Genomic DNA, 20,626 nt, shown 5'->3' with positions numbered 1-20,626 from the left:
GAGTGTATATGGTAATTTATAGGGACGCCCAATTGTAAATCTTTATATTAACATTAACAAACTTTCATTTAGTTAAACAAATATAAAGCCCATTAATAGCCCATAGTCTAATTTCCACAAGTGTCGTTCTTTTGTCCAAACCCCAATTATGGTACAAAGCCCAATTACCCAATTTTAGTAATTAGCCCAACATCATGATTACTTCGTTTTAAATAAGCATAATAATAACTTAGCTACGAGACATTAATATAAAAAGGTTGAACATAACTTACAATGATTAAAAATAGCGTAGCGTTACACGGACAGAATTTCGACTTACACCCTTACAACATTCGCTAACATACCTTTATTATTAGAATTATAATTAAAATTAAAATATAAATTATAAATATAAATATAAATTTTACGTATGAAGAGGAAGAAAAAGATATGAAATTTGATCAGAATTCGGTTGGCTTTATAGCCAGAGTTGAAAATTGGGGCTCCGCGACTCGCGGCAAAATGCCCTTAAAACTCCGCGAGTCGCGGAGATGTATTTACAGCTCACACCCTTGGAGTTTCTTGCTGCCGACGGTTTTTAATATATATATATAATATATATATATAATTAATATAATTAATTATATATTATATTATATTTATATACATAGTTAACTTGTAATTTTTAGTCCGTTGCGTCGAGCGTTAAGAGTTGACTCTGGTCCCGGTTCCGGATTTTCGAACGTCCTCGCGTACAATTTAATATCTTGTACTTTGCGTTTTGAATCTTGTACTCTTGTGATTTCGAGACGTTTCTTATCAATAATTGGAACCTTTTTGATTGTCTTTTGTTCTTTTGAGCTTTTTGGTCGTTTGCGTCTTCAAATCGTCGAATCTGTCTTCTGTCTTCACCTTTTATTATTTAAACGAATATCACTTGTAAATAGAACAATTGCAACTAAAAGCTTGTCTTTCTTGAGGAATAATGCTATGAAATATATGTTCGTTTTTAGCATTATCAAATATTCCCACACTTGAGCGTTGCTTGTCCTCAAGCAATATTGTCTTGAAATACTAGAATCACTTCTTTATTCTTCACACTTTGTACATCAGTGATTTCTATATGGCGGTATAAACAATGGTAGTAACGATATGGTTTACAGTCCCACATGACTATAAAAATTTAGATCCATTAAGGAAATTGGATCTTTATGAAAACATTTGATCTTTTGAAAATTAAATCTAGTTTTTACCCTAGATAAGTTTTCCGGAATAACCCTTTACCGGTGTTTGCAAAATATTTTTGTGGGTTTGGTGGGTTTCAGATTTGAAAATTTTAGCTCAAAACTTGCGGTTTTGTGTCACCCACTTGCTAACCTTGTATTTGGAAAGCAACACGTCCAGTTTACTTGTCCCGTATATTACCTTTCGGCAAACTACCGTCCGGTTGTAAAGGAAAGCGTTGAACAAGCAACTGTTTAAGGCAATGTCCCGTGACATGCTTTTGATTATGGTCTATAATGTGTCGGACGCAATTACTATCCTTGGTAGGAGCAATAGTAAAGCTCACCCTTATAATTTTTTCGGTCTGGCACAAGGTCCTGTCTTTGACCACTATGCAACCACCGTTCTTACAGTTGACACCCGATTTAGTTCAGGTGACCTAATGAATTCCAGGTGAATTCCTAGGATTTTACGTTCAATGGTAATGAACGCATTAAAAATAGGGTTTTCAGAAAACAAATCGGTTTGTAATTTTGATCAAAATATTTTCTCGTTTAAGCTCGAGTTTAGATATCATCGAATTCCATGAGTTTGTAATTCTCAATCTTTAAGGTCAATCTCTAGGATTGAGTAATATCAGTCTTAAAAGCTGATTTTTAATCTTTAAGGAGATTATCCTTTCTGGGGATCTGATTCATTAGTCTTATCAAGCTAATTTGCACGGTGCCTCCCCATTGTACGAGATAAATCCTTCTCATGGTTAGGATAAATCTGACCACTTGGCGACCCTGTTTAATGCTGAGGTCCGTGGATTTCCTGCTGATTTTAGAGATGACTTTTCTAGATTTTTTGTCAACCTACAGCTGGTCTGGACGACAACTTCATGACCTAAATCAAGAAGCGCGTTTCTTTTTCGGAAGACTTTACTTCCTTTTAATGATGGAATTGATTCATCGTGTAGATCCATCTCTTCTTTTCTTTCATTGGGTAAAACAGTTTAGTTTAGTCCAAAGCAAAAGTATTTTCAGTTATTTGTTACAGATATATGTGACATATGTTTAAAATAATTTGGTAAATTTTCCCACACTTGGCTTTTATTTTCCTTTTTATCGTCCTCTATTCCATTTTAAATGAATTTTAACATTTTAGTTTGTTTCTCAATTTATGTCCTTTCCGAGGTAACAATAATTTCGGTGTTAAAACCTAGTTTTATCGTTCATAAATATGTATAAACATGATTTGAATTCATTTAATTGAAAATTTTTTACTAGAATTGGGTAGTCAGTATATAAGACTAGGGCTGTTCTTTTTTATCAGAGAGCACTAGATTCTAATACAACTACTGCTTTACTAGTATTTTTAATGGTAACCAAGTGTTTAATATAAAAATTTTAAAATCCGAAAGAATTTAATCCCTTCCCACACTTAAGATCTTGCAATGCCCTCATTTGCAAGAAATCAGTAACAATTTAAATTATTGAGGTTGATTTGTGTGAAAATGATTAAATTTTTACCAAAGTTTCCAAATATATTGGCGTTTGTTTGCTGAATGATAAATGGTGCACATCATTTGTTCATTCCGTCTTGTTGTTATTTCACATATATTTTGCATCTTGTCGTCAAAATTAGTTGCTTTTGCTGAACTTAATGCCAGTCTTTGAAAATGCGTTGTTTTACCCTGTTGTGTACATAAGATAAACTGCAAACATATATACATATTTTTGAAGTTTGGTATATTACCCCACATTCAAAAATTATTAAAATCTAAGAATAAAAGTTAGATAATTATAAAAATGATTACAATATTAACAAAAATATTAAATGTATCAATAATTACAAATTACAAAATAAAAAAAATAAGTAAACTAAGGATGATATTGGTACCAATAGGGGTTCCAGGCATAACCATAAGTGCTATAGAATGCTTCGGCAGGGTCATACGTAGGATATGGTGGCTGCATCTCTATCGACCAAGGAGGGAAGACGGGTTTCGGTGTAGGAATATAGTTTCTACCTATATGTTGGCAATGCGCTATGATCTGGTTCTGATGAACTTGCCAATCTTCAAATGCTCTCTGTCTAGCATTTTCGTATTCCTGAGAAGCTATAAACCTATGCATTTCTTGCATCTCATTCCCCCCTCCTACATTACCTTGTTCCTGGTTTCTCTCCACCTGTGGATGTCTACCATGGTATCGTACTGCGGCGTTATTTCGCCGCTTCAAAACTTTCGCACCATGGTATACATTTAAACCTATAGTGTCGCGGGGTTCCGGCTCTTCTAGTAATAATCCCCCCCGACTTATATCCACACCGAGATATTCACCAATCAAAGTAATAAAAATACCACCTCCTATTATGCTATGTGGTCGCATCCCCCGAACCATAGCTGATAAATAATAACCCACACAATATGGTATACTTACAGCGCTCTGTGGGTCTCGAATACACATATGGTAAAACAAATCTTGTTCATTTACCTTTTCTTTGTTTTTACCCCTTTGTGTAATCGAATTAGCTAAAAACCTATGTATTACTCTTAATTCGGCTCTATCTATATCCAAATAAGAGTAGTTTCCCCCTTTGAAACGGTGATGGCTTGTCATTTGACTCCACACACCGTGTGTATCAAAATTCTCATCTATCTTTCTACCGTTTAGTATCAATCCTCTACAATCGGCAGACGCTAATTCCTCAGGCGTATATATACGTAAAGCCTGAGCCATGTCCAGTAAAGACATGTGGCGCATCGAACCGCCTAACAAAAATCTAATAAAAGAACGATCGGTTAAACTAGCTACCCGATCATTCAACTCTATACTACATAACAACTCTTCACACCAAACTTTATATACAGGTCTGCGTATGGTGAATAAACATATCCAGTCATTAAAAGAAGAATTACCATACCTCTGTACCAGTAATTCCCTAATTGGCCCGGCCAATTCTACAGCTTCCAAGGGTCCCCATTCTATGACCCTCGGTACCTCAACAACCTTGGAATGAAGAGTATGCAAACCCCGTTGATATTTTGGATAATCTATCCAAAGTCTGTCAAATCTCAGGTTCGGGTGCAACTCTTCCAAATGCATATCGGAAAAGGTCATGACTGGATGAGGTACATCCTGCTTGTAGTAGTTATCTACCTCCTGTTGTTCCAAGTTCTCAGCAGGAGCATGGCGGGCTTGGGATGAAGATTCACCCCTTTCATTCTGCAAAACACATCAAACACAAATTTTGTGCATCCAAATATGCATTAGTGTCAGCAAAATCATCAATTAAAATAATTACAATGACATTATCAATTTATATCAAACTTAAGCTTATTTTCACATTTTTATCAAATCTACACTTTTTCAAATAAGCATATACGGAAATTTTCGCCAAGTTCATAAGCATTCAACTCAAATAACATGTCAAAATAATCATTACTAGCAAATAAACAAGTCTCAAATGGCATTATCTTTCAAAAATCAAGTTCATGAATTTTGGACTTGAAAAAGTCCACTTTAATTCTCAAAATCATGTTTAGGCTCAAAGTTTGGATCATTTAACTACCTAGACATGTTACACTACTCAATTTAGCAACAATTCATGACAAAAATCGGCCATAACCTGTTTATATCAAAAAGCCCCAAATTTGCTCAAGAACACAAACCCTAGATTATTCAAAAATTGAAGTTTAAGGCTTCTAATCATGTTAAACAACATCAATCTAGGTTATACAAGCATAATACATAAACAATTTAAGTCTAATTACACTAAAAAGCATCAAAATCAAATTGGGGAAAAAATAGCTCAAGAACACTAAAATTCGAATTAAATGGTGTTTAGGTGTAGAAATTTACCGTTTTTCTTGAGTAATTCTTAGATATCATCCTTCTCAACATGATTTTAGCAAAAAATTTGGTGATTACCGGTTAAAAATTGAGATTTTTGGGGTGTTTTTGGGTGTATTTTCGGGTTCTTTTTTTCGCAGTATTTGGGTGTTTATGTGTGTGGGAGCTGATCAGTTCGTGCAGCTCTTTTATTTTTTTTCTGGATTTTGGTCCCTCCGCGAGTCGCGGAGGTTTTGTACCTCAAACTCCGCGAGTCGCGGAGTTTGCTTTTTTTTTTTTTTTTTTTTTTTTTTTTTTTATATAATCTTTAACTTATAAAACAATTAAGAAATTAATTTTAAAATTTTGTTTCCCTTGTTATTTAGGACGAGGTCGTTTCGGATCGATGTCCTAGTCCGTCCTTCGACAAAATTTTAAAATTTGTCTTTTTGTAGCGATTGTTTTAAAAGCTAAGATTTTTGGGTTCTTTCAATGTTTTTGGCATACTTTAAATCAATAAGATTAAAAATAATGATAATAAAAGTTCTCGTCCCTCCCTCGGGTAAAGCAATTTCGGTTCAAAGACCTAGTCTTCAACTTACGACGAATTTTAAAAATCATATTCTTAATTTAATGAGATAAAGTAAATTTTTGTTTTTAAATTCACACAACATAAATATAAAATTCAAAATTAATATTAAAAATTCACACCAAACTCAAAATTTAAAATGCATAAAATTAAAAATTCATATTTTAAAAATTAAAAGTTCACACCAAACTTAATTTAAAAATTTATAAATTCATATCAAATTTATATTAATTTTTCAAATATTTACAATTTTAAATATATTGTTTTTACAAAGTTTACAATATTAATTTAAGATTTAAATATTAATTTTAAAAATAAAATTAAAAATCTTTTTGTCTTTTTATTCCACTTTAATCAATCAAATATTATCAAAAATATGCGCCCCTCTTTTCGGTAAAGTAATTTCGGTTCCAAGACCTAATTTAACTCATGACGAATTTTTGAAATATTTTGGGTTGATTGTTTAAAGATATTTATACCTTAAGAATAAACGTTAAATTTCGCAGTGATGTAATAAATTTTTGAATGATATCAATAATTTCGGTCGCCAAACCTAATTTTATTTAATACCAATTTAATACTTTTTAGCGAACAAATTAGCGTTTATTATCAAAAGGTTAAAAATAAAAATAAAAATAAAAACTGTACAGACATACCTGTGAAATAGATTTCTTAGTTATATGATCTATTCCATTCATAAGATAGTCGGTTTAATTGATTTTCCATGGCTGCATAGGCGTAACCTCGAGCATTCATTGTCTTTTCTTCTAAACATATGAACGGTCCGTCTCTGCATAAAGTAACAAATTCGGTATTTGAATAGGTTTGATTATTTGAACATTTACCTCCATGTGACCATTTTCCGCATTTGTGACATCTTTCTAGGTGTCGTGCTCTTCTTTTCGCTGCGGATTTTGATTTTCCTTTACCAAATTGTAACTTATTATCTTCGCATCTGGATCCTTTTCTAACTTCGTCCATTCTTTCTCTGATTACTGATACTAATTCACTCGGTAGTATGTCATTATTACGTTTAGTGATCAAAGCGTGTAGCATTAGACCATGGTTTAGTTCACAGGCAGTCTTCATTTCGTAAAAACCTAAAAAAAATAAAAATTCAGAATGGGGGGAGAAGACTAGTTCTTTAGGGTCTGCTAGGAAAAGACCATACGTGTTCCATTTTCGAGAACTACACGAAAACAGACAATCTAACTCTAACAGAAATACATATTATCCTTTAAAGACTTGATTCTCCTCACACTTAGTTAGCTGTGGTATCGAAATTGTGATTAACTTCGTTGTCGACTTCCATCGGACCATGTATGTAATGTTTAACTCTGTGACCATTAACTTTAAATTCAATCCCATTTGAATTTATTAATTCTATCGTTCCGTATGGGAAAACTCTTTTGACTATGAATGGTCCAGACCATCTTGATTTCAATTTTCCAGGAAATAGCTTGAATCGTGAATTGAAAAGAAGAACTCTGTCTCCTTCTTTAAATTCTTTTGAACTTCTGATTCTTTTATCATGCCATTTCTTCGTTCTTTCTTTATAGATTAACGAATTTTCGTATGCTTCATGTCTTAATTCTTCTAATTCGTTTAGTTGACTTAATCGTAGACGTCCGGCTTCATGTAAATCAAGATTACATGTCTTCAAAGCCCAAAATGCTTTGTGTTCAATTTCTACTGGAAGATGACATGCTTTTCCATAAACAAGTCTAAAAGGTGTGGTTCCAATTGGAGTTTTGTAGGCTGTTCTAAAAGCCCAGAGTGCATCCTCCAATTTAATGGACCATTCCTTCGGATTCGATCCTACGGTTTTCTCTAGAATACGTTTTAAAGCTCGGTTTGTATTTTCAACTTGTCCACTTGTTTGTGGATGATATGTGGTGGAGATTTTATGAGTTACTCCATATCTTTTAAGAACTTTCTCAAGTTGATTATTACAGAAATGAGTACCCCGATCACTTATTAAAGCTTTCGGTGTTCCAAACCTTGCAAAAAGACGTTTTAAAAAGTTGACTACAACTCGTGCATCGTTAGTTGGGAGAGCTTGTGCTTCCGCCCATTTAGATACATAATCAATGGCTACGAGTATATATAGATTATTATTAGATTTTGGAAATGGACCCATAAAGTCAATACCCCAAATGTCAAATACTTCACATACTTGGATGACATTTTGTGGCATTTCATCACGTTGACTTATTTTTCCGGCCCTTTGACAAGCATCACAGGATTTGCAAAGAAGGTGTGCGTCTTTGTAAATTGTAGGCCAATAGAATCCAGCTTCATAAACTTTTCTTGCTGTTAGTTGAGGCCCATAATGCCCTCCTGTTGGTCCTGTGTGACAATGGTTTAAAATTTTACTAGCTTCATCTCCAAATACACATCGGCGTATTATTCCATCGGGACAACTTTTAAACAAATGTGGATCTTCCCAGAAATAGTGTTTTATATCACTGAAGAATTTCTTTCGTCTTTGGTACGATAATCCTTTTTCAAGGAATCCACAAACTAAGTAGTTTGCATAGTCTGCAAACCATGGGATTTCTTTATAATCTATCTTCAATAGATATTCATCAGGAAAGTTGTCTTGTATGGCCGATTCATTTAGAACTTCTAATTCGGGATTTTCAAGACGAGAAAGATGATCAGCGGCGAGATTTTCTGCTCCTCTTTTATCTCGGATTTCAATATCAAACTCTTGTAAGAGTAAGATCCAACGGATTAATCTTGGTTTAACATCTTGTTTTGAAAATAGGTATCTAAGAGCAGAATGGTCGGTATAGACCACCGTTTTTGCTAGAACGAGATATGATCGAAATTTGTCAAAAGCAAAGACAATAGCAAGGAGTTCTTTTTCAGTAGTTGTATAGTTTGTTTGTGCTCCTTGTAATGTCTTACTAGCATAATATATAGGTTGAAATCGTTTTTCAATCCTTTGTCCTAAAACGGCTCCCATTGCAAAATCACTTGCATCGCACATTAGTTCAAATGGTAGATTCCAATTTGGTGTTATCATGATCGGCGCATTAGTGAGTTTTTCTTTAAGAATATTAAAAGATTTGATACACTCATCTGAAAAGATGAATGGCGCATCCTTTTCTAGGAGTTTATTCATAGGAGTGGCAATTTTAGAAAAATCTTTTATGAAACGTCGGTAAAAACCGGCATGCCCTAGAAAACTCCTAACTCCTCTAACATTTGTGGGATGTGGAAGTTTAGCAATTACATCTACTTTAGCTCTATCCACTTCAATTCCTTCTTTTGAAATTTTATGTCCAAGAACGATGCCTTCTTTAACCATGAAATGGCATTTCTCCCAATTAAGTACTAGATTTGATTTTTCGCATCTAATTAGCATTCGTTCCAGATTAACTAGACATGATTTAAATGTATCACCGAAGACTGAAAAGTCATCCATGAATACTTCCATGCATTCTTCTATCATGTCATGAAAAATCGCCATCATACACCTTTGAAAGGTTGCAGGGGCGTTGCAAAGTCCAAATGGCATGCGTTTGTAAGCAAAAGTACCATAAGGGCACGTGAATGTGGTTTTCTCTTGATCTTCGGGTGCTATTGGAATTTGAAAATATCCGGAAAATCCATCTAGAAAACAATAGTAACTATTTCCGGCTAATCTTTCCAACATTTGATCTATGAAAGGTAAGGGAAAGTGATCTTTTCTGGTGGCGTCATTTAATTTTCTATAATCAATACATACACGCCATCCTGTTACAGTCCTAGTAGGAATAAGCTCATTTTTCTCATTTGTAATGACAGTCATGCCACCCTTCTTAGGTACGCATTGAACTGGGCTTACCCATGGACTATCAGAAATTGGATATATCAAACCTGCATCTAGCAGTTTAATAATCTCTTTCTTAACTACATCTTGCATATTAGGATTTAGTCTTCGTTGGCGTTGCACATACGTTTTATGACCTTCTTCCATAAGGATTTTATGTGTGCAATACGAAGGACTTATTCCTTTAATATCATGAATCTTCCATGCAATGGCTGGTTTATGAGCTTTCAACACAGAAATGAGTTGTGATTTCTCATTTTCAGTAAGAGAAGACGATATTATTACAGGTAATTCAGATTCACCATGTAAATAAGCGTATTCCAAATGGTTTGGAAGTGGCTTTAACTCTAATTTCGGAGGTTCTTCTATCGATGATTTATATCGATATCTGTCTTCTTCTTTTAGCATTTGAATTTCTTCTGTTGTTGGTTCATATCCATTAGCTATAAGTGTAGCTAACATTTCAGCTTCATCAATTGGTTCATTACCTTCTCCTAAAGAACATTCTCCTGTTCCTTGTAATTCTGGAAATTCTTCTAATAATTCTGCAGGTGCATCTATAGTTTGAATATAATAACATGTATCATCTGCAGATTGTGGTTGTTGCATTGCTCTATCAACTGAAAAGGTAACACTCTCTTCCTCTATACTTAGGGTCAGTTTCTTACCGAACACGTCTATCATTGCTTTAGCCGTGTTTAAGAATGGTCTTCCTAATATGAGAGGAACTTGAGAATCTTCTTCCATGTCCAAAACAACAAAATCTACTGGAAATACTAAAGTACCAACTTTAACTAGCATGTTCTCCATTATCCCTCTAGGATATTTTATTGATCTATCGGCTAGTTGTATGCTTATTCTTGTTGGTTTTAATTCTCCAAGGTCTAGTTTAGCGTATAGTGAATACGGCATTAGATTTATACTAGCACCTAAGTCTGCCAATGCTTCTATTGAACTAAGACTACCCAGAAAACATGGAATTGTGAAACTTCCTGGATCAGATAATTTTTCTGGTATCTTATTCAACAGCACTGCTGAACAATTAGCATTCATAGTAACAGCCGAGAGTTCTTCCATTTTCTTTCTATTCGTGATTAGATCTTTCAAGAATTTAGCATATCTTGGCATTCCTGAAATCACATCAATGAAAGGAAGATTTACATTTATCTGTTTAAACATATCCAAGAATTTGGATTGCTCGGCTTCAAGTTTCTCTTTCTTCATTTTACTCGGGTAAGGAAGTGGTGGTTGGTATGGTTTAACATAAGGTTTATCCTTAACTGTCTTATTTTCATTAACCTTTTCAACTACCGGTTCTTTTTCCTTATCTTTATCAGGTTGTGGTTCTTGTGGAGTAGGAATAGTTTCATCAGAAGTTACAGGTATTTCAGGTGATTTAAGTGTTGTACCACTTCTTGTGGTAATAGCTTTAGCTGTTTCATTCCGGGGGTTAGCATTTGTATCACTAGGTAAACTTCCCGGTTTTCTTTCACCTATTAACCTTGCTAGGTTACTTACTTCATGTTCCAGATTTTGAATAGAAGCTTGTTGATTTCTAAATGCTTGAGCATTTTGTTCATTGGTTTGTTTTTGAGATGTGAAAAACTGCGTTTGAGTTTCAACTAGCTTCGTCATCATATCTTCTAAATTCGGCTTTTTATCATCGGTTTGTTGTGGTGGTTTGTTTTGAAAATTTGGTCTTTGCTGATTATAAGTATTATTGGATACTTGTTGATTGCTAGGACCTTGTTGGTTGTTGTATGGAATATTTCGGTTATAATTCTGATTTTGATTGTAAATAGGTCTTGGCGGTTGATAATTATTCTGATAATTATTTCCAGGCCTTTGGTTTATGTATGAAATATTCTCTCTTTGTTCCATTGTTAATTCAATGCTGAGACAATCTTTTGTCAAATGTGGTCCTCCACACTGCTCACAACTAATTCGTATAGCATGAATATCTTTAGTCATCTTTTCCATTCGTCTCTCGAAAGCATCTATCTTTGCCGAAATGGAATCTAAGTCATGGCTAGAATCGGCTCTAGCTGCTTTAGATGATCTAATGATATCTTTTTCTTGATGCCACTCATGTGAGTGGGAAGCAGTATTATCAATAATTTTGTAAGCATCAGTTTCGGTTTTCTTCATAATAGAACCACCAGCTGCTATATCTATATCTTTCCTTGTAGTGATGTCGCATCCTTGGTAGAATATTTGTACTATTTGACAGGTGTCTAAACCATGTTGCGGACATCCTCTTAACAACTTTCCATATCTTGTCCACGCCTCATATAGAGTTTCATTTGGTTTCTGTGTGAACGTAACAATTTCTGCTTGAAGTCTTACGGCTTTAGATGCAGGAAAGAATTGTTTAAGAAATTTGTCAATTAAAACGTCCCATGTATCGATTGCCCCTTCAGGTGACGATTCCAACCAATCTTTGGCTTCTCCCTTTAAAGTCCAGGGAAATAACATGAGATATATTTGTTCATCCTCCACTTCTCGGATTTTAAATAGTGTGCAGATCCTATTAAAGGTACGTAGATGTTCATTTGGATCTTCCTTCGGCGCACCACTAAATTGGCATTGATTAGTCACCATGTGTAGAATTTGTCCTTTGATTTCATAATCTGGCGCATTAATGTCTGGATGAGTAATTGCGTGACCTTGGCCAGTGCGTTTAGCTCTCATTCGGTCTTCCATACTTAAAGGTTCCAGATTCTCCATAATTGAATTTGTTGACTCGGTATCACTAGATGATTCTGATTTAATAGTTCGTTCCTCAACAATCTCTGTTTGAATGATTGGTGGTTCCGGAGGAAAGTTTAATGGTTCAGGATCTACGAACCGTTCCTGAATATTTTCTGGATTCTCAATTGTGAGGTTGGGTTCAAAAAATGGATTATCGGAAATTTGAACTGAAGTACTTGGTCGACTGGATGACGATTCTAAAGAAAAATCAACGGCGGTTATATTTGTTAAACGATGTCTTGATCGAGTTACAGGTGGTGAACGTACAAAAGGTGATGAACGTCTTGCTCGGTGCATTCACTGAATATCCTATTAGTTTTAAAAAGGAAAGAAAAATTATAATAAGTTATCCAATCAATAGACTTTTCTGATTTTGCCCACGTTTCGAATAGCCAAAAGATGCAGCAGAGGGGCAGGATTCGTTTGGTCTCAATATAATTGAGGACTGTTTGGCTCCAATAACCCGGTCCACGTACAAATCCAACTATTACTACGAACCAGAAAATTTTGATGTCTATCAATTTAACCACTTAAAATAAATTTTCGTAATTTTGAGAAATTTAGATAAGAAGTAGAAAAAATTCTAAGTCCTAAAAACTAGAATAGCGAGAAATAAGAAAGACAAAGAGTTCGTCGCAAAAGGTCGAAAAAGAAAAAAAAAATGGTTGAAAAAAAAAGGTGACGGAAAAATAAAAAAAAACTTATCAAAACTTAAAAATACTTAACTAACCTAACCTTATTACTACAACTAACTTAAAATTATAATCGCAAATTGAGATTACTAATTGGAATGATAATTGATACATAGTAAAAGGTCTAAAAATATTAAAGCTTACAAGAAAAACTAAATCCCAAATGGAAATAACTTAAAAAGAAACTAAAACTTAAAAAGGCGTCGCAAAATTCTAAAGCACCTAAATCTTAGTCTAAAGAAAAAGCACTTAAGGAATTCTACGGCAAAGCCTAAAAATCTAGGAGTAAAAATAACTATAGCAAAAACTAAGTTTAAAATTAAATATGAGCTAAAAAATACAAATTTTACGCTACAACTATTAAAAAGGTACAAAATATAAAAATATACAAAAAGTTGTAAAAAGTACAATTTTTATAAAAATATTATTTTTATATTATTTATTTAATAAAACTACTAATTTTATAATTTAATAAAACTAATTTAACTAAATACATAAATAAATAAAAAGTAAAAATAAAACTAAAACTAATAATAATAATAATACATAATTAGGGTTTAATAATAATTAAAATTAATAATTTCCGTAATTAATGCTGAATTAGAGCTTCCTGTGCGCGTGTCAGATGATCTCCGCGAGTCACGGCAATTAAAGAAGAAAACCCCGCGAGTCGCGGGGTTCAGAAATTCAGCTGACAGGGTTGAGTTTTTACGCGTTTTCTTTATTTTTTTATTTTTTTTTATTTTATGTTTTCTGTTTTTTAAATAAATAAAAGATTTTAAAATAAAACTTATATTTTTATAAACTAAAATAGAAATAAAGAAACTTATAAAACTTAAATATTTAACAAAATCTTAAAAATACTAATATTTTTGTTTTTTCTTTTTATATTTTCGAATATTTAAAACGTATTTTTACAAAAACGACTTTTAATAAAAGTAACTAAAAATCTTTTTTTTTTTTTTATATATTAGCGTTGCGCTTCCGGCTTTTAAGATAGATCCCCGGCAGCGGCGCCAAAAATAACTTGATGTGAAGCGAGGTGTATATAAAATAGTTTATATTTTACTAGGAAAAACTATTAAATACGATACAATTTTACACAAGATATTTATTTATTTATAGAATGGATATACTTAAACCTTGCTACAACACTTATAGGCAGTGTACCTAATCGTACAGTAGTGTAGTTTTTAGTAAGTCCGGTTCGTTCCACAGGGAAATCTTTAAACAAAGCTCAACGCTATATTAGTTTACTTTTATAAAAATACAAATATATATATAAGTAATATTATTATTATAAAGGGGGGTTTTTACCGTTTAATGACCGGTTTGTCGATTTTAAAACTTTAGTCGCAGTTAAAACCTAATGTAAAATATAAAATAAATACAAGACTTAAATTAAAGCGTAAAGTAAATAACGATAATGAAATTGCGAATAATAAAAATGCGATAAAATAAAATTGCGATAATTAAAAAGTACGATAATTAAAAGTGCGATAATTAGAAGTGCAATTAAATATAAAATAAAGGAAATTAAATATGAAATAAAAGAATTATGCTTATTTAAACTTCCGTAATCATGATGTTTGACGTGTTGATTTTAGTTTTATGCCCATGGGTTAATTGTCCTTTGTCCTGGATTATTTAATATGTCCGTCTGGTTTTTGTCCATAACAGTCCATCAGTCATAAATATAAATTGCAAGTGTCCTTGTCAAATTATTATTATACCCGAAGATAAATATTCCAACTAATTGGGGATTCGAATTGTAACAAGGTTTTAATACTTTGTTTAATGAATACACCAGGTTATCGACTGCGTGTAAACCAAGGTTTTACTACTTTGTTAACAATTACACCAATTACCCTTGAATGTAATTTCACCCCTGTTTTAATTATTCTAGTGGCTATTAATCCATTCCCGTGTCCGGTTAAATGAACGATTATTCGTACATATAAATACCCCGCCCATCGTGTCCGATTGAGTGTATATGGTAATTTATAGGGACGCCCAATTGTAAATCTTTATATTAACATTAACAAACTTTCATTTAGTTAAACAAATATAAAGCCCATTAATAGCCCATAGTCTAATTTCCACAAGTGTCGTTCTTTTGTCCAAACCCCAATTATGGTACAAAGCCCAATTACCCAATTTTAGTAATTAGCCCAACATCATGATTACTTCGTTTTAAATAAGCATAATAATAACTTAGCTACGAGACATTAATATAAAAAGGTTGAACATAACTTACAATGATTAAAAATAGCGTAGCGTTACACGGACAGAATTTCGACTTACACCCTTACAACATTCGCTAACATACCTTTATTATTAGAATTATAATTAAAATTAAAATATAAATTATAAATATAAATATAAATTTTACGTATGAAGAGGAAGAAAAAGATATGAAATTTGATCAGAATTCGGTTGGCTTTATAGCCAGAGTTGAAAATTGGGGCTCCGCGACTCGCGGCAAAATGCCCTTAAAACTCCGCGAGTCGCGAAGATGTATTTACAGCTCACACCCTTGGAGTTTCTTGCTGCCGACGGTTTTTAATATATATATATATATAATATATATAATTAATATAATTAATTATATATTATATTATATTTATATACATAGTTAACTTGTAATTTTTAGTCCGTTGCGTCGAGCGTTAAGAGTTGACTCTGGTCCCGGTTCCGGATTTTCGAACGTCCTCGCGTACAATTTAATATCTTGTACTTTGCGTTTTGAATCTTGTACTCTTGTGATTTCGAGACGTTTCTTATCAATAATTGGAACCTTTTTGATTGTCTTTTGTTCTTTTGAGCTTTTTGGTCGTTTGCGTCTTCAAATCGTCGAATCTGTCTTCTGTCTTCACCTTTTATTATTTAAACGAATATCACTTGTAAATAGAACAATTGCAACTAAAAGCTTGTCTTTCTTGAGGAATAATGCTATGAAATATATGTTCGTTTTTAGCATTATCAGACACAAGTGATTAAAAATATATATTCTACGTTGAGTTGTACCACTGGCATACTTCCCTGTAACTTGGTAACTATTATTTACATGAGGTATTGTAAACGCGAATCCTGTTGATAGATCTATCGGGCCTGACAACCCCAACCGGACTGGATGACCAGTATTCAACGGTTGCACAGTACTTGGTTTCGGTGACTACACTTGGTACGGTGTAGTAAGATTTCATAATAAAGGGAATATGCGACGTTGATTAAATGTTAAGTATGGTTATCAAGTGCTCAACAACTTAGAATATTTTTATTAAAATGTTTATATATGAAATCTTGTGGTCTATATTTATAACGCTGCCGGCATTAAACCTATATCTCACCAACTTTATGTTGACGTTTTAAGCATGTTTATTCTCAGGTGATAACTAAAAGCTTCCGCTGCAACATGTTGAATTTAAGCAAGATCTTGAGTATGCATATTTGTGTCAAAAATAAAACTGCATATCGGAGGATTTGTAATGTAAAATATGTTGGAGGTCGTATTGTTATTATCACATGTAAAGTTTGTAAGTCTAAGATTATCGCTAAACGATAATCATTATTAAGTTGTTTAAACCTTGTATTTGTAATAAAAGCTATGGTTTGTATTGTAAAAACGAATGCAGTTTTGAAAAATGTCGCATATAGAGGTCAATACCTCGCGATGAAATAATATGTTATTGTATTCGTCCTTATGGTTAAGGTCGGGTTATGACATGTGGTATCAGAGCGTTGGTCTTAGAGAACCAGAAAATTTGCATTAGTGTGTCTTATCGAGTTTGTTAGGATGTATTAGTGAGTCTGGACTTTGACCGTGTTTGATTTCGAAAACTATTGCTTATCCTTGTTGGTTAAAAATTAATATGTAAATATTATGTGGTATTAACGTGCTAGTTATTATGTGATAGATGTCTGGCTTAGAACTTATTATCACATTCATCGACTCCGAACCAGAATCTTCAGATGGTGTTCCAGTCATTAACCTATCCGATGATGAAAATGACACCTTTGGGGAAGACTCACAAGTTCCGGATGAATCAATTGAAGAGGAACCAGAAAGTGATCCTGAGGAGGAAGAAATACAGGAAATTACGAAAGACAAGTTCGAACGAGGAAAGAAACGAAAGGCTACTGAAATGGAAAATCCAAATCCCGAGTCTAGAGAGAATGTTGCCGCACCAACTCCACCAGATACTTCCACACCTATTCCCGCTATTCCTATTAGTTCTATCCCGACATCCAGTTCTTCGGTTCCTCAGCCAAAACGCAGGGAAACAACCAGGATAACCTTTAAGCGATTTCTTTGAACACAAACGCTTTGGGTTAAATGATGCGCTGTTGTTTTAAACCATGGGATCATATAATGTTTTGTATAATATTACTAGTGTGGTTTGCTTAATGTGTGATATAAGATAAGCATATGTAAAATAGTGAAGTGTGAAATGCAATAATTTTCCATGGTTAAGTATTATTTGGGTGGTAGTAATTGATTTTCGTACTAAGCTATTAAGTATGAACTTTAACGGGTAGGTACTACCCTAGATATAATTATAAAATGCTAATAAGAAGAAAAGGCTTTTATAATAATAACTGGTTCATATTATTAATAAGCTACGATGTACTGTAAATACATACTACATCTATAATATTCCATGTGAATAATTATTTTTTTTTCATTCTTGTTGAAGATTATGGCGCGATTGAACCGAATGACGGAACAAGAAATCCAGGAACTCATCAATCAACGAGTGAACGACAGAATGTTATGGGTCGAGGCTGCAAGAGGTGCTGCAGTTAACCCAAATCCTCATGTGGGGTACACTTACAAAACTTTTCAAGGTTGCAAGCCCTCATCATTCAGTAGAACAGAAGGACCGGTTGGTTTAACCCGGTGGATCGAAAAGATTGAGTCTGTGTTTAAAATCAGTGGTTGTATTGAGAAGGACATGACCAAGTATGCATCGTGCACCCTACAAGATAGTGCACTCAAGTGGTGGAAAAATTATGTGAAGGCCGTAGGAGGAGATGTAGCTTATGATACTCCTTGGGAAGAATTCAAAACAATGCTAATCAACGAATATTGTCCAAGGAATGAGGTTAGGAAGTTGGAAGCTGAATTACGAAGCCTAAAAGTTGTTGGTACTGAACTCACCAACTACAATCAGCGATTCATGGAATTAGCTTTGCTATGTCCCGAGTTGGCACCAACCGAAGAACGGAAGATTGAACTGTACAAAGACGGGTTGCCTAAAAAGGTCAAGGCAAATGTTATAGCATCCAAACCCAAGACTATTCATGAAGCTATCACCATGGCGAACGAGTTGATGGACCAGATTATTCTGGATAAGAACACCGATGTCAAGACATCGGGAAACAAAAGAAAGTGGGAAGGTAATCATCAACAATCCAACAAGAAACAAGAAACCACGCAAGGTGCGGGTAGCGGTTCGAACTCAGGTTACAAGGGACGAAATCCTTTATGTAACAGATGCCACAAACATCACTCTGGTTATTGTAATGTGGTGTGCAACAATTGTAATTGAAAAGGTCATCTTGCTGAAGATTGTAGGGTTCCCGCTACAAATACAAACGGTACCAAGACTCCTGCCACCAATGCAAATAGAACTGCCTTGGCCACTGTTACTTGTTATGGGTGTGGGAAACAGGGTCATTATAAGAGTCAGTGCCCAAATCCAGAGAAGAATAACGGATCTGCACGTGGAAGAGCATTTGTTATTAATGCTAGAGAGGCGTATGAAGACCCGGAGCTTGTTACGGGTACGTTTACCATTAATAACTTATCCGCATCTATTATATTTGATACTGGTGCCGATAGAAGTTACGTGTGTAGAGACTTTCACGCTAAATTGAATTGTTCATTATTACCTCTAGATGCTAAGTACATGATTGAGTTAGCTAATGGTAAACTAATTAAAGCCGAAAAAATTTACCGTGATTGTAAAATAACTTTAGCCGGAGAAACATTTAAGATTGATTTGATACCCGTAGAATTAGGAAGTTTTGATGTAATAGTCGGCATGGACTGGATGTCCAAAATAGGAGCTGAAGTTGTGTGCGCCAAGAAGGCAATTCGTATTCCTCGTAAGGATAGAACGCCATTAATGATTTATGGAGAGAAGGGTAACTCAAAGCTAAAACTCATTAGTTGTTTGAAAGCTCAAAAGTGCTTGAAGAAAGGGTGCTATGCTATCCTAGCACATGTTAATAAAGTCGAAACGAAGGAAAAAGTGAAGAGCATCAACGACGTGCCTGTGGCGAGAGATTTTCCTGAAGTATTTCCGGAAGAGTTGCCGGGATTACCTCCATTTAGATCTGTAGAATTTCAAATAGATCTAGTACCAGGAGCTGCACCAGTGGCTCGTGCTCCATATAGACTTGCACCATATGAGATGAAAGAGTTACAAAGCCAGTTACAAGAATTACTGGACCGTGGTTTCATTCGACCGAGCACTTCACCGTGGGGAGCTCCAATTTTATTCGTCAAGAAGAAAGATGGATCTTTCCGAATGTGTATAGATTATCGTGAATTAAATAAGTTAACTATCAAGAATCGGTATCCACTATCGAGAATTGATGAATTATTTGATCAATTGCAAGGATCATGTGTGTACTCGAAAATCGACTTAAGATCGGGCTATCATGAATTACGTGTCAAAGAAGAAGATATTCCGAAAACTGCTTTTCGGACATGCTACGGTCATTATGAATTTTTGGTCATGCCGTTTGGGTTGACTAATGCGCCAGCTGTATTCATGGACCTCATGAATCGAGTTTGTAGTCCGTATTTAGATAAGTTTGTTATCGTTTTCATTGACGATATTCTTATCTATTCCAAGAGTGAGCAAGAGCATGAGCAGCATTTAAGGTTGGTATTAGAATTGTTAAGAAAAGAACAGTTATACGCCAAATTTTCTAAGTGTGCATTTTGGTTGAAAGAAGTGCAATTTCTTGGCCACGTTGTTAGTAGCAAAGGAATTCAAGTTGATCCAGCTAAAATTGAGGCCATTGAAAAATGGGAGACTCCTAAGACACCAACGCAGATACGCCAATTTTTGGGTTTAGCTGGTTATTATAGAAGGTTTATTCAAGATTTTTCCCGAATAGCTAAACCATTAACAGCGTTAACGCAAAAAGGGAAGAAGTACGAATGGACTTCTGAGCAAGAGAGTGCATTTCAATTACTGAAGAAGAAGTTGACTACAGTACCTATTTTATCATTACCTGAAGGGAACGATGATTTCGAGATATATTGTGACGCTTCGCGACAAGGTTTTGGTTGCGTCCTTATGCAATGGAAGAAAGTTATAGCATACGCATCCCGACAATTGAAGATTCACGAGCGGAATTATACGACGCATGATTTAGAATTGGGAGCAGTAGTGTTTGCATTGAAGATATGGAGACACTATTTATATGGGGTTAAATGCACTGTGTTTACTGATCATAAAAGCCTTCAACATATTTTTGATCAGAAACAGCTGAACATGAGGCAACGTAGGTGGGTCGAGCTGATAAACGACTATGATTGTGAGATTCGCTATCATCCCGGGAAAGCGAATGTAGTGGCCGACGCTCTAAGAAGAAAGGAACGGGAACCAATTCGAGTACGAGCAATGAACATAAAAATTCGCATGAATCTCAACTCACAAATCAAAGAGGCTCAACGAGAAGCTCTTACTAAAGAAAACATAGGAAATGAAATAATGAAGAAGTATGAGAAGCA

General features: G+C 34.3%; 1 protein-coding gene across 1 annotated transcript in view; it reads right to left on the bottom strand.

Moving 5' to 3' along the window:
- The window catches only part of LOC139849895 (uncharacterized), a 61,635-nt gene that overhangs the window by 20,015 nt on the left and 20,994 nt on the right, over nucleotides 1-20,626 (bottom strand). The gene's annotated exons all lie outside the window — the stretch shown is intronic.

Source organism: Rutidosis leptorrhynchoides, chromosome 5 (assembly GCF_046630445.1).
Source record: "Rutidosis leptorrhynchoides isolate AG116_Rl617_1_P2 chromosome 5, CSIRO_AGI_Rlap_v1, whole genome shotgun sequence".
NCBI classification, from domain to species: domain Eukaryota; kingdom Viridiplantae; phylum Streptophyta; class Magnoliopsida; order Asterales; family Asteraceae; genus Rutidosis; species Rutidosis leptorrhynchoides.
The sequence above is the reverse complement of the archived record's forward strand: the minus strand, read 5'-3'. Positions and strand labels throughout refer to the sequence as shown.